Here is a 14209-nt window from a genome sequence, read left to right as displayed (position 1 = left end):
GTATTTTTACACTGAATGACTGAAAAAATGCATTTGTGAAGTAAAGGATGTAGAAGGGAGAAACAAAGAGATGAAGAGATTCCTCTCACCAGTGTATTTTTATATACAAGCATTTAATGAAGACCCCCATGGGCAAGTGCTTTTAATACAAGAAAGGGGGCAGAAAGAAACTTTGACTCCAGAACTGTTCACTGAAATTAGTTCATGTATAATATGCGAGAGCTTTTTCAGGTATTTTTTCAGTCTGTTCACAAAGCGAGTTTGCAACAACAAAAAGGTGGCAGAAACAAGGACAGGGCAAAAGAAAATGCCTTACAGTAACAGCTTTAAAGGATTTAAAGATTTTTCTCTCTTGGTTTTAGACGGGCAATTCTGCTTTTGGCCAGACAGAGGTGAAAGCAAATGCCTACCCCTGATGGGAGAGTGCAGCCCTGACTTCTTGTCACTCCTCCGTGCACCAGAGGCAGGGAAACCACAGGACCACTGCTGAATGGTAACGGTCCTTAGCAATGCAACTATTGTCATGATTAGAAACCAAGCAGTGTCTTGGCAAGTTTCCCCATGCTAGTCTCTCTAAAGTTCCTCACATGAAAGGGGTATTTTTTACCAGCGAAAGACCAGCTCTGTCCATGTGCCTAATGAACTCCCAGTTCCTTCAAAGAGGCTGTTGACACAGCTGCCAATTAACACCATTTGTGATGTACACAAATGTCTACAAAGTCTTTACACAGGCCAAACAGCACATGGACTTTCACTTGTAACTGTTGTAAGTTAAATTTAAGCTGTTGACAGGGAAACAGATGTGAAAGATTCTTTAATCTCAATCTTTTCCATCCAGCACTGGAAGCATTTCCAAAGTGGGGGCTTTTTTTGAAGGCTGCAGACCCAGTTTATGCTGATGATGAAACAATCAAGGTCACCAAAAGTCTGTGTTTTGACAGTGTCCAAGTAAAAGTCCCTCTTTCCTGACCATCTTTGACATAACCTTTCTTCAAATAACTTGAGGTATTATTCTGCCACACAGAAGCCAAAGGAAGACTGTCATGGTCAGAAGGAAGACATGGTCAGTGTCCATGTCTCTGCACTGATCAGCCCCCAAGGTTTAGATGAGGAGAATGCCACAGAGACCATAGGAGCCTTTGATATTATTGTGCGAGTCATCAAGAGTCAAAGGAAAAGAAGCCATATTTTCCATCCTACTGAAATGCACGTGGAAGAGGCAGGCAGGACTATTTTCTTCCAGTGTTCCCACCTCAGAAGCCTCAGTTCCCTCTAGGATGCTCCTGTCACCTCCCTATCGGATGCACGAGCACAGAACATCTACAGCCGTGTTCTCAGGATGCATTCCACTGCTGTGCCTGTGCTTCAGCCTCAAATTCCTTCCCTCTCTGGTTCAGTGTTAACCTTAATAAGTGTCTGAATAGACATGTGAATTTCCTCTTCTGTCTTCCTTTAATTCGTGATTCCTCATATATTCATAAAGATGAATATAAAATCCAGCATCTTTTACACTGAGAAAAAACAGTCCCATGCTGACTAAGTGCCCAGTTTCTTAATGTGTGGTATTCAGTAATTGCATGCACAGGGAGGTCACAGTCTGTTGTTGTTTTAAAAAGGGAGGAAGGATTAACGCATACGTGTCATCTCCACTCCAAGCATTTGGACAACAGATATCAATGTAAAAGAGAAGAGGCCTTGACACACTGACTTCAGGCAGAGCCAGGTGTCTACTACATCCTTCCAAAGCTGTTTGCACTTATGAACTCTGCAGCTGTTAGTATCTCTCCACAATCATCTCGCCAAGCTACTTCAATGCGCATCTGTGTCTGACACCATTAATTCTCCAGAGTACTAGTGAAAACATACAAGATGCAGAGATACCATTCATAGGTGCTCAGTTGGTGAGGCTGTTTTCTTTCTTGATCAACATCAAGTATTTTCCTGGGAAAACAACATTTTCCTGCTGTTAGATTCTATGCACGGAAGCAGAAACAGGAAGAGGGTGAAAAGCAGTAAAAGCACACAGGAAGGTAGACTGCTGTTCTATGTCTCATTTCAGGTTTATCTGTTATATTGCATGTTCACAAGAAATCTTCTGGAGTAAGGATAGGAAAAAATACCACCAAAAATATCCGTATCTAATAGATACCTCTATTATCTAAGAGATACCTCTTTTGCTCTATTAAAACACATTAAGGCTATTTCTGCTCTTTCCTGACTGTTTCGAAGATGAGGCCACTCACATCAATGAATCTCTTCTCCCTGATGCATTGATTTCATTTTACTTTGTTTCTTTTACTGGCAACCAGGTTAAAACACGTATTTACACACTAATTTTTAAGATCTTTGGCTCAGGCAAACTGATCTACATCTACATAAAACAAACAGCCAACAAATGGATTATAGAGCAATTGCCAAGCATTCAGACGTTGCTGAATATATTTTTCCTGTCAGTTTGGATACCAGCCCATGGTCCTGAAAATTTACATGGCAAGTATAAACAGTGACCTCCACTTCATCTGTTCTATTGTAAGCACAACAGTGAAAACAACGAAATAATTTTGCTCAAAATCATCTTTCCATCTTGCTTGAAATCCAGACATTGATTTTCATAGAATCACAGAATAATTTAAGGGGGCAGGGGGGCAGGGGGGGAATGTATGGTCAAAATCCCAGCTCAAAACTTAAGTCCTGCATCAAAGTTAGACCAGGTTTCCCAGGACTGCCTGGAGTCAAGTTTTTACTGTCTCCAAGGATGGAACTTGCACAGTCTCTGTGCAGCCTGTTCCAGTGTTTGATGGCTCTCATTATATAAAAAAAGAGTAAATCCTAATAACTTGTTGGAATTTCTGTTGTGCGGATTTTATGCACCTCTTGTCTTTCATGTTGCACCTCCAAAAAGAGTATGGCTTCATCGTCCTTATAACCAGACATTAGGCAACTGAAGGCAGCAATAAAATCTTCCCTTGGCCTCCCCTTCCCCAGACTGAAAAACCCAAATCTCTTAGCAGCATTTCTTATATCATGTGCTCCAGTCCCCAGCCATCCTGGTGGCCCTCTGCTGAACTAATCCAGTAAGTTAATAACTTTTTGCTACCATTTTGCCTACTGTATCTTGGTACATTTCATAAATACTTACCATAATCTAATGTGATGAAAATGGTTTTATGTTTGAACTTGTGGGTGAGTCTGGCATATGAGTGCAGCCAGATATCTTGCAAACAGAATCTTGGTTAATCTCTTTCCTATATATGACAGTACTCCACAGCACATCCAGTCCAGGATGTGTCTTGAGAAGACTAGATACATATCAAGTTCTTTAGCAATTAGTTTTGTAAAGTGAGCCAGTGTACAACAAGTCAACTCTGTAGTTTAAAGGCTTGGTGAAATGATCATCTTATTAATAAATGATGGATTTTAATAAGCAGCTGGCACTGATTGCATTATGTATAACAAAAAATATGATGTCCCAATGAGAAGTACTGCAAAACCAAAACCCAGAACTCTCAAAAACATCAAGTAAGAAGTTAGAGCTGTTATTGCAGGGAGGAACACAGATGCATTTTCATCCTGCAAATGCCTACCAGTTCTTGCAAGTATGGCTATTCTATAATATTTGTCAACAAATTAAAGACTCATTTAAAATTGTGTGTGAAACAGTTCTTCACTAGTTGTATTATGGGCTATTAATACACCCCATCTACATTCTATGATTCATATTTCCACAGCTAACACAAGTCATGTAATTGTGCTAATAAAATATAGGCATAATTTTCTAACATGGTCTGGCAACAATAAAACATTATAGTTTGAACAATGGACCAGTGTTTAGGTGATTGCAACTATCCATTGCATTCAGTTCTCTTTTGCCAGCTATGGTGTAGCAGTGACTAAACAGAAAACAATTCCCATATATATAATTCCCATATATTAGGCAATTTGAGACCAGCTATTGGAGCCAAATGGTGCAGTTAATCAAGGGACAGCATGCAAAATCAAAGGCATTTTTCATAATCTCATTGCAATGAATCAGATTTTGCCCTGAGGACTAAACTGAAGTGTGTTTATTTGCTTTTTGGATGTGTTTAGTAGGATTTTATGTTAGTGAAAGACTGAAGCCATTTATGCTGGGTTCATTTCCATCTAGCTAGGAAATGCGTGTTGTCTGCCTTAGAAATCCCAGACTTGTGAAGAAAAGGTGTGTTTTCATCAAAGTGCCAGAAGATGCTCAAGATCTGTTTTCTTCTCTCTTTTGCAGAAAAAAAAAAACTTAAATTCATCACTAAATACAGCTCATTGTTAAGTTCATGTTTTGCATTTTTTACAAACGCATTGTTACCTTGTACAGTCTGCATAGACTTAGTCTACTACTGCTTCTGTATAAGATTGTGGTTAGAATGTCAGCCATGGATTTTATGCAGTTATTATTTTAACAGATGCATTGAACACAGATCTTTTCTTTCATCTCTGACTTGACATTACTCCCTTACTTTTACTTTTACAATTCAATCAAGTATAAAAGAAGGGGGGCGGGGTGTGGGCAAGAGAGGGAACCCAGATTAACTTTTTATCAATGTCAGACTGGAAATTACTTTTAGAGAATGTTGTATTTACTTCATAAATTGTAAATATATTTAATCATAAATTGCTTAGGAAAGCAAAAATTAGAGTACCATTTAAATTACATTTTCACGAATAACCAGACCTGATGTATAAGTTTGTGCATACTTCATAAAAAATCATTATCTGACATTTTTCTTTCTTTTCACTGGTTGATGGGTACTGCAACAAACAGAACTATCTATGTCACGCAAAAAGAGAACTCCCTTTCACATTGATCTGCATTATCTTGAACAAGAAACAATACTTAAAAATCTGAGAAGAGTAGAATTTAATTCCAGGGAATATGAAAAGATGGCATGACCATGAGCACACTTTTCAAATATATACCTCCTCTTAGCTGTGAAACTCGTGTAAAAGTGATCGTAAGTAAGTTCTTCAAGAGTATTTTGTAAATACTTACTCAGGATGATACTTCCGAAGAATTTGATTCACAGGTCTCTGACTCAGAAAGAAAATAAATTTCATGTCTTCATTGCATGTTGGCATCTGAAATAGAACAGCAAGGCAGAAAGGTAAGCTGTACTCATTTGAAACAAAAAAAAATAGAAAAGAAAAATTACAGAGACAACTTTCTCACTTTTTGAAGACTTTTTACAATTTTTGTTCCCATTTCCCCTCAAAAGAACACATATTTACACCTCAAAACTTCCGAGAAGGAATAGTTCACGCTATAGAAAAAGATGTTTTTTCTTTTGCTATTATAAGCTAGGAAGCAAATCAAATATTGTGCTCATAAACATTGTATATTTGCTAAATTTCATGAGAATCCATATCTATTCCTGCTTCAAATCTAAACCTTGAAAGAGAACTCCAGTTCAAACTTCCTTAGCTGGTCTCTGGTATAGTACCAATACGTTGCTTACAGTATATTTACTCAATTTAATGCAGAAAATTATTCTGGAAATATAATATTATCTGCCAAACTAAAACCTTCAGAATAAAAACGAACAAACAAACAAATAAACAAACAAATAAATAAATAAATAGCAAAACCTGGAGTATTGTGGTTAATGTCCAGAATGTCAAAACTTAAAAAAATAAAGCTAGACAGTTAAATAAGCTTTAATTACTAGGGCAAGAGAGCTTTATGCTATGTATACAGTGCATGAAATTCTTACTAAAACTAGCAGAATTGTTTGCAATCAATCGCATCACAAATCCTTCATATAGGATGAAAATATATACACTGAACTGTTAGTGCTATGCCAAGCAAATATTCATGAAACCATGTGAAGTTATATGAGTCTGACTAAGTGCTTCTGTTTGGTAACAATATAAATTCTTATGGTAATGATGTCAAAATATCATCAACACAGAAAGGACTCTAATGACCTCAAATTTTAAAATGAAAATTCATTGCTACTTGTGGTTTTCAGTTTTAATAACACATTTCTAGTAAGTATCTATGATACTGTTTAGTATTGCACGCTAAGATATTAAGTTTTAAATGGAAAATTGAAAATGTACCATACATTTTACAGTGGTGATCACAGTTCAAAAACATGGTTATATGTGGATGCGCATTGACATTAGTTCAGTATTAGAATTTAAATACAGATTAGATAGAAATTCCATTTCAAGTAAATCACAGACATCTCTGTCTTATTCATCAAAGCTCAGGGTTTCTTCACAGCTGCTTCATTTCAGTGTGTGAGAGAGAGAAGGACCTGTTTCTAAATATGCAGCAGTGCTGGATCCAAAATTTCCACATGTTTGGATCCAACATTTGGGCCCTGGCCTACTTTTGCAACAGAGCAAAGTCGTAAGATATTGAGTAAAAGGGGATTCTGGGAATCAAAAAAAAAACCAAAACAAAACAAAAAAAAAGCTTTTAAAACATAATTGGAAATATTAGGAATTATCCCCACTGCATTATATACATTATCTCAGTATATGCCACAGACATGACCCACTTCCCAGTCAAAACTTTTTGAAAAGGGACTGGGCTACTGAAATATCTGTGGGCCTTTTGGTGATTCTGTTCTCTGTGGCAGCAATGTTGAGCAAACACTTTATTTATAACCTGTTTCTAATATCTCATCTAGCACAAAAATCATGTTTTGGCAAAATTCTCAAGAATGAATATTGGTTTTTAAATTACAGCTTTTCTGCTAAAGGATTGTATTTCATTAAGTGCTTCTGACTAACTTTTAAGATAGACAAGTTCATAAAGTTAAAATGTATTTACTCAGGATTTACAACATACTATTTCTCTACTGTTATGTACTAATGGGGTATTTTATTTAGTTTAAACTCATTTTTATTTTAAAGGAATGATCTCATTCTAAGCTAAAGTGAACATGAGAATATACTATTGTGACATGTTTTGCAGATGAAAATACCACTTCAGAATTCACATGGAAAGCAATTTCTATTTTACTTTGCCATTTTCTGCATGGCCATCACTAGCTGAGAATAAGAAAAAATATCTTTAATTTGTCTCAAAACGACTTACGGAGTTTTAGAAGTCCTACTAATTTTTTTAAACTCTGCCCTAGGCTAACACTAATTTCAAAATTAAAATTTCCCAAAAAACTTACGCTTCCTTTAAAAACTATTCTTTATCAGGAAAACTTCCAAGTATCAATGAAAAAGAACATGCCTTCATTTACGGTAATCAAAACCTTGCATTATTTACCTTGGAGCAATTTCTGCAGAAACAACAAAAACATTTTCAAGGTTTTTTTTTCCATTAAGAATATTCTCTGTTTCATTTTACCACCTCAAAGGCTGTGACAACGTAAATGCAAAGCCCAGAGTGAAAATGAATAGAAGGGAAACTCAAGTCATTCTCTCTCTGAGAAACTAACTGTACTCAATTATATTCAGGTGACAATTTTTTATCACCTAAACTACATAAACACAAAGGCACAGAACTTACGTAGTTATAGTGATGTATTTTATTAATATAAACCCATTCTTAGGAATAAAATGTATCAGTGCATGATTGAAGGCAATTATTAACACATCACTTACAGTTTTATAACACTGAGTATAATATCCTGATGATATTTAAGCTCTTTGCATAAAACAGTGGCAAAACAAACAAACAAGTTGACTAGCACCCCAAAACGAGCAGATTTAGGGTAGCATTATTTGATTTTCAAATAGTATGATTTATTTGCTTATGTTTTAAATCTATTTCACATATATGTATTAAAATCCAGACTATCCAGTTCAAGTGTTGTCTAATAGCCCCAAAGAACTTGTTCTCTAAGAGAAAGAAGATGATTTCATGCCATTTTCTGTCAGTACAGTCTCATTCTTAGGGAATGGCATTTTCTGCATCAAACTGTACAGTAATTTCCAGTTTAACATATGAATCTCTTGTAATGGAGCAATCACACATCTGGCTCTCTATCAGAACAATCATGCTAAATTCAAGCACTCAGTAACAGTATTGTTAATTGCGTGTTATTCCAATCTTTTGTGTAGGTGGGGGCTACAGATTCTGTTCGTATCTGAGGAGTTCAACAGTGTAAGGCTACAGGGATTTTTTTTTTCTATTTTTTCTAAACTCAGAAGTAAGGTTGAAATTTAAATTTCCCTGAGCCTAAGGGTAATTGACCTGGTCAGCCAGGTGTAAGGACATGTGAAATCTCTTTTTCCAGCCTTCCCCACTGTATAACTAGAGCTTCTTTTAGTTAGGACAGCCTTGACACCACGGCACCCACACGGGTATGTCCAGGCAAGCATTTATATTTGAAGGCCCTAATCTCAAACTGACTTGTACCCAGCATAGATTATTGTGGCCTCTGATAAAATTCTCTCTGTAAAGAGATCATTACAGCCACCAGCTAGACTTACTAAAGTCAATAAATAAATAAAACAACACTGTTGATGTCATAACAGTGGTGATAGATTTAGCTCTGGATTTTAATCAGACCTCAGGAAGGCAATTTTTAGCTGTGGCTTTGAATGCTGTATATCTGAAAAGAGTAGCTGAATTCCTCAGTCAAGAGGCCTCTTTGCAAAGAGTTGACACAGCTCTTCAGGGTTTGACATCCCAAGGAAGTGGCAGTAGCTAATGAGCAGCCCTGAGTCTGGTGTCTGACCTCCAGAGACATGTTTAAGTGACTAGCACCCCTTACGCTCAGCACAAGGCTGCCTGTATCATCTGTAAGAAGCACATTAAACTCTCTCTTTATTTCTTATGCCAGGTAGAGGGAAGTAATTCCACCCATACACTCTACCGTGCTGGGTCCTCACCTGGAGTACTGTGTTCAGCCCTGGAGTCCTCACTACAAGAAAGACATGGACCTGTTGGAGTGAGTCTAGAGGAGGGCCACAGAGATGATCAGCAGGCTGGAGCCCCTCTGCTGTGAAGACAGAGATACTGCTCTCTCTCTGCTACTAAGAGAGTTGGGGTTGTTCAGCCTGGAAGAGAGAAGGCTCTGGGGGACACCTTATTGCAAGGGGTTTATAAAAGAGATAGGGACAGACTTTTCAGTAGGGCCTCTGATGACAGGATAAAGCAAAATGGTTTAAAACTAAAGGAAGGTAGATTCAGACTAGGTCTACAAAAGAAATCTTTTACAATGAGTGTGGTGAAACACTGGCACAGGTTGCCCAGAGAGGTGGTAGATGCCCTATCCCTGGAAACATTCAAGGTCAGGTTGGACAGGGTTCTGATCAACCTGATCTAGTTGAAGATAGATCTGCTCATTGCAGGTGGCTTGGACTACATGACCTTTAAAGGTTCCTTCAAACCTGAACTATTCTATGAGTCCCTGACTACCTTGGGCAGCTTGAGTTACTTTGTGTGAGCTAGATACCCATGAATAGCTAGCCTGAAGCCTGCTGAGGAAGGGTCATGTTAGCTTCATGTTGTCTATCTCACACCTAAAAGAAACTTGCCTGGAATTCAGTTTGGAAGATGATGAAAGAAAGGGAAAATCCCATCTGCTTCAGTACCAAGATTACAGGCATTTTTTTTTTCCAGCAAAGAGATTTTTAATTTGTTTTGTTTCTGTATAGATAGCATTGAAATAACTCAAATATACAAAAAAAGTCCTATCAAGAAACTAAAATGTTTCAGCTTAGGCCAATTCCATGTGAAATTACACTGAGGAGAGGAAGTATCCAAAATATCATACAAAAGATATAGATTTTGTGAAAACTGCATTTTTCAGTGAAATGTTGGTTATGGTTTTCATTTGTACATTTCCAGCAAGCCCTATTGCAAATGTATAGGATATGAGGAGAGTAGAGCTAGAAAAAAATCCTCAAATCATCTTGTCTACTTCTATGTACTGGGAAAGGATCAAATCTAGATATAAAATCATAGAATCATAGAATCATAGAATAGTTAGGGTTGGAAAGAACCTTGAGATCATCCAATTCCAACTCCCCCTGCCATGGGCAGGGACACCTCACACTAAACCACGTCACCCAAGGCTCTGTCCAACCTGGCCTTGAACACTGCCAGGGATGGAGCATTCACAACCTCCCTGGGCAACACATTCCAGTGCCTCACCACCCCCACAGTAAAGAGCTTCCTCCTTATATCTAACCTGAACTTCCCCTGTTTAGTTTGAACCCATTACCCTTTGTCCTATCGCTACAGTCCCCAGTGAAGAGTTCCTCTCCAGCATCCAAATATGATCTGTGCAACCGTAATAATGGGTTGTAACTAGAAGATCCATAAAATCCCTTCCAACCCAAAGTATTCTATGATTCTATAATGAAATAGTCTTTCCATCAACTTGTTCTCATCAGTTTTTGCATTATCTATCTCTAAGACAGGTCATAATTTATAGAAGATTTCTTACACAATACTGACCTACTCACTATGCCTGGTATCCCTATGGACGTGCTTTCTATTTTTCTAGGGTGGGAAAGGCAATCAGCAGGAAAGAAGGGGCAGAGAGGGATGAGTTTGGGTGCTCCCTGTACAGAAAGATTTAAGGCAATGCTCTTTGAGACATTCAGATCAATTAGATAATCAAAAATAGATAAGTGCAAATATCTTCATCCTCCTCTACATAATACTGAAGCTATCGTTGCAAATGATATAACAAAATGCCTCTCCGGTGACATCTGTGGAGATGCACAAAAAAAGGCAGCAGACTGTCACAGAGGAGAAGGAGAACTTTATACTTCTTAAAACTGTTTCTCTGTATGCCACTTTCATATAGTCTTTCCTGGAGACCTGAATTTTTGCCTGTAAAGTAATTTTTACTAGTTTTCTGTAATACAGGAAAAGAAATTAAAACATGCTCTTATTGCAGCATTGTTCGTTTTATCCATCTGGAAAGCATAGGTTTTCCTCTGCGGCATCCCAGTGACAGAGTGACAGAAACAGAGTGACAAACTCTGGCAGTTTAATAAGCTCCTAAATCTATTTTAATTAAGGAAAGCCTACTGACCTCAGCTTTTAAACATTTGTTAGCATATGAGATAACATACAAAGAAAAGATACTTGTGCTTCAAGGTCTTCAGGGTTCAAGACCTTGAGAATTTGGCAGTATGTACAGTATACGCAGGTTCCAGTGCTCAGAGGACAAGCGTTCTCTTTCTCTTTTGACATAAAAGAGACAAGATAATATCTCATTACTTTAAAACCTTCTGAGTAAGTGAGCTAGCTAAAAGCATCGAGTGCTTTTAGAGTTTAGCTGTAAAAGGAGACTAAAAAAACCACACCATGTTAAGAAAACATGAGTAACCTAAACTGCTGGAAAACTGTTTTAAAACAAAAGATTTCAAAATAGAGAAGCACTGACAATTCATGGAGGGATGAAGAAATGGATCACACAAAGTCAATATAAGAAAACAAAACTGCCCTGATAAATAAGAACGTAAAATGTAAGGAGCTACCCAAGAGCCCTTAGCCATTCATTTATATCAGAATTGGTGGACAGGTGATGCAGTATGAAATTGATTTCTTAGATTAGCTATCAATGGATACTCCATACCTACACTAGCTACATGTGCAAACTGAAAAATCAATATTTGTGTACTGTTAAGATATCAAAGTTGCTCATCTGAAGGGCAAATGTAGCACTAAGTGCTAGATATTTTGATGCCCCATTAGCTTTAAGGATACATTATGTTTCTAAAATTAACATCTGCTTCTCATTAATCAATGAAGAGTGTGAAATGTATTTCTAAGAATCGTTGTCTTATAATAACAATGTTGGCCCAAAACTGAATAGCAAAACAGAATGGCACAGGAAGAGAATGAAGACCTTGCTCACACCAGTGAGCAAGGCAGTGCCAGAAGGAAAAAGTAATGTGGGATTCTGTGATCTTCAGACAAAGTGATGGAGAGACAGTTTGATACAGGGAAAGGCACAGCACTATGAAACTCCTCACTGAACTGCAGAAAGAGACATCCAACTGTCATCATGAGGCACATGTCCCTTAGCCCTGTAATAACTGGTATGGTCAATGAAGGTCTTATCAAAAGATCATAGAAACAAAGAGAGGGTTTTCTGTTGCCTCTGCATGGGTCCTGGACGAAGCCCAGCAAGTGCAATTTATCATATGGGTGGACATACATCTGGACTGGTGATGTCACATTCATTGGGATCATCCGTACACCTATTTAAAAATAAGCTAAAAAACCCCACCTAGCTCAAATATTCCTTGGACCTTTTCTATAAACTGGGTCAGCCCCAAAGTCTGTGTCAGGGCCTTGCATGCACCAGTGGGGCTTAGTGGCCTAGACCAGCCTAACCTGGGAGCCCTATCCACATACCTGCTGCCTCTTGGTCCAGAAACCAAATTTCAGCTCAGCCCTTGGCAGGTCGGGCCTGCCTGAGCTACACCACAGCAGTACCACTCCCAAGCCCTGTCTCCTGCTGCTATTTAATGCAGTCCCTAGATGAAACCCATCCCAGGTTCATCACTTCATCTCGTTTGATGATTGCTGGCTGTCCATAGGACCTGTCACTATCACCAACATTGCCTTGCTCTGCTGCTGTGGGATTGCACATTCTTGGTGTGATCCTTTGCATCTGGGTTGCCCTTTGCTCCCAGCTCATCCTCCTTTGTGGAACAGCCTGCCTTTACCACTCCCCAGCAATCGTAATTATGCCAAAAGCACTCTTAAATGAAATATCTCTATGAAGGGTCAAACCCTAGAGAAGAAAAAATATGCTTGTGTTGCCAGTTCAAGAGGAAATGAAGTTGCACATTTAATATTCAGGCAAGAGAACTGCTGTGGCACCTCCAGATACTCCAGACTGCATAAAAAGTCAATTCAGACTGAAAGTGGGCAAATTAATACCATGGAATAAAGTGACCATACTGTATAATCTGTATAAACATTGAATGTCTTTCCCTACCTTTCAGCAAAGATTTAATATAGGAGTCTGTGGTGAGCTGAGATAATACTAAGATTTCATTTTATTTATAAAATACACCACAGATCATTTATTAATACACGAAGGATCATAAATAATTTAAAAAGGTCTGTAACTGTCAAAATCAATGCACAAAATATACTAGCTGATTTTTGCACTAGCACTGTGTTCATTTGCTTAACTTGGTAATTTGGAAAAGTCTAATTCACAATGGATTGCATCAGTAATGTTTTTCCATAAACATATTTTATAAACTAAATTATCTGTTAGTAACATAAATCTAGAGAATCAGCCATACCCTGACTAATTCTCTCTGGTCTTCAAAAGCAAAACCAAATATCTCTTGCGTCTAAACCTGGAAGTTCTTGGCTCAGGGAAAATTTCTTATAAAAGTCAATGGCGACAGCAGATTAAATCCAACAGACATTTTATGTGAATGAAGACTTTGTGAAACTTCCAGTTGAATTTTTTCTTGTCATCACGCAGAGGAAGGGATAAGAAACTCCCTTCCCTCCTTCCTCCTGACTCCTTTTTGTAAAGCTGATGCCAGAGCAAGCTATGAACAATAATCCACTCTATTTGGAAAAAGCTGCACTCTGAAAGACTTTTTCTTGACAGAGCACAATTTGTTTTACAAAATTTAGTAATGGTGCTAAGCTTCCTAGTGTGTTACTTACTAGCACATTACTTATTAACTATGTTCAGAGGTACTATTTTATACAGCATCCTTCTGATGTTCATTAACTGTGGTCTTAGGGAGATGCACACCTAAGAGACAGTGTGAAGGGGAAAGAATAAGGAAACCTGTCTGTCCTCCTAAACAGCAGCCATCCAATTAACAAATTATGACCTGTGAAAAGGCATCAACCACAGCTGTGTCTTTGTATACCAGCTAGCTCCCAGGAGGTGTTCTCTCAGGGCTCTACTATAACGACGCACAGCTGGCCATTTACCGACACAGGAGGATGGATGTCTGTAAGCCCTACTGAGCCTACAAGAAGATTTTGGCCCTACGTTAAATTTTAGCAACTTGGAAGACAAATCCTTCACAAGAATAACTCCATGTAAAAACACTGACTGACATGGAATGGCAATGATTTAGAGTAGCTAAGATCTGAGTTATTCATTTAATTTTGATTTCAAAATACCTTTCACTTGTGCCCCTCTGGTTGAACTATGTTATGGCTTAGTCATTCTTTGGAAGTAGCAACCACAGCCATGTCATTTCATGTAAGTTATGGCCCTGTATAATGGACTTCAAAAACTTCAGTGTAAAATAT

At 37.9% G+C, this 14209-nt stretch overlaps 1 long non-coding RNA gene across 1 annotated transcript; it reads right to left on the bottom strand.

Moving 5' to 3' along the window:
• Positions 1-397: 397 nt before the first annotated feature.
• On the bottom strand, positions 398-13714 carry LOC133214515 (uncharacterized). Its single transcript, XR_009726142.1, has 4 exons — positions 12323-13714; positions 8833-9000; positions 4951-5109; positions 398-1941 (listed from the first exon to the last, which is right to left on the bottom strand). It is a non-coding gene; the product is annotated as an uncharacterized LOC133214515 (long non-coding RNA).
• Positions 13715-14209: the final 495 nt, after the last annotated feature.

This window comes from Neopsephotus bourkii, unplaced genomic scaffold (assembly GCF_033783945.1).
Source record: "Neopsephotus bourkii isolate Nb327-2 ecotype Australia unplaced genomic scaffold, CSIRO-AGI_Nbou_v1 NB_894, whole genome shotgun sequence".
Taxonomy (NCBI): domain Eukaryota; kingdom Metazoa; phylum Chordata; class Aves; order Psittaciformes; family Psittacidae; genus Neopsephotus; species Neopsephotus bourkii.
This window is presented reverse-complemented; position numbering and strand designations above follow the sequence as displayed.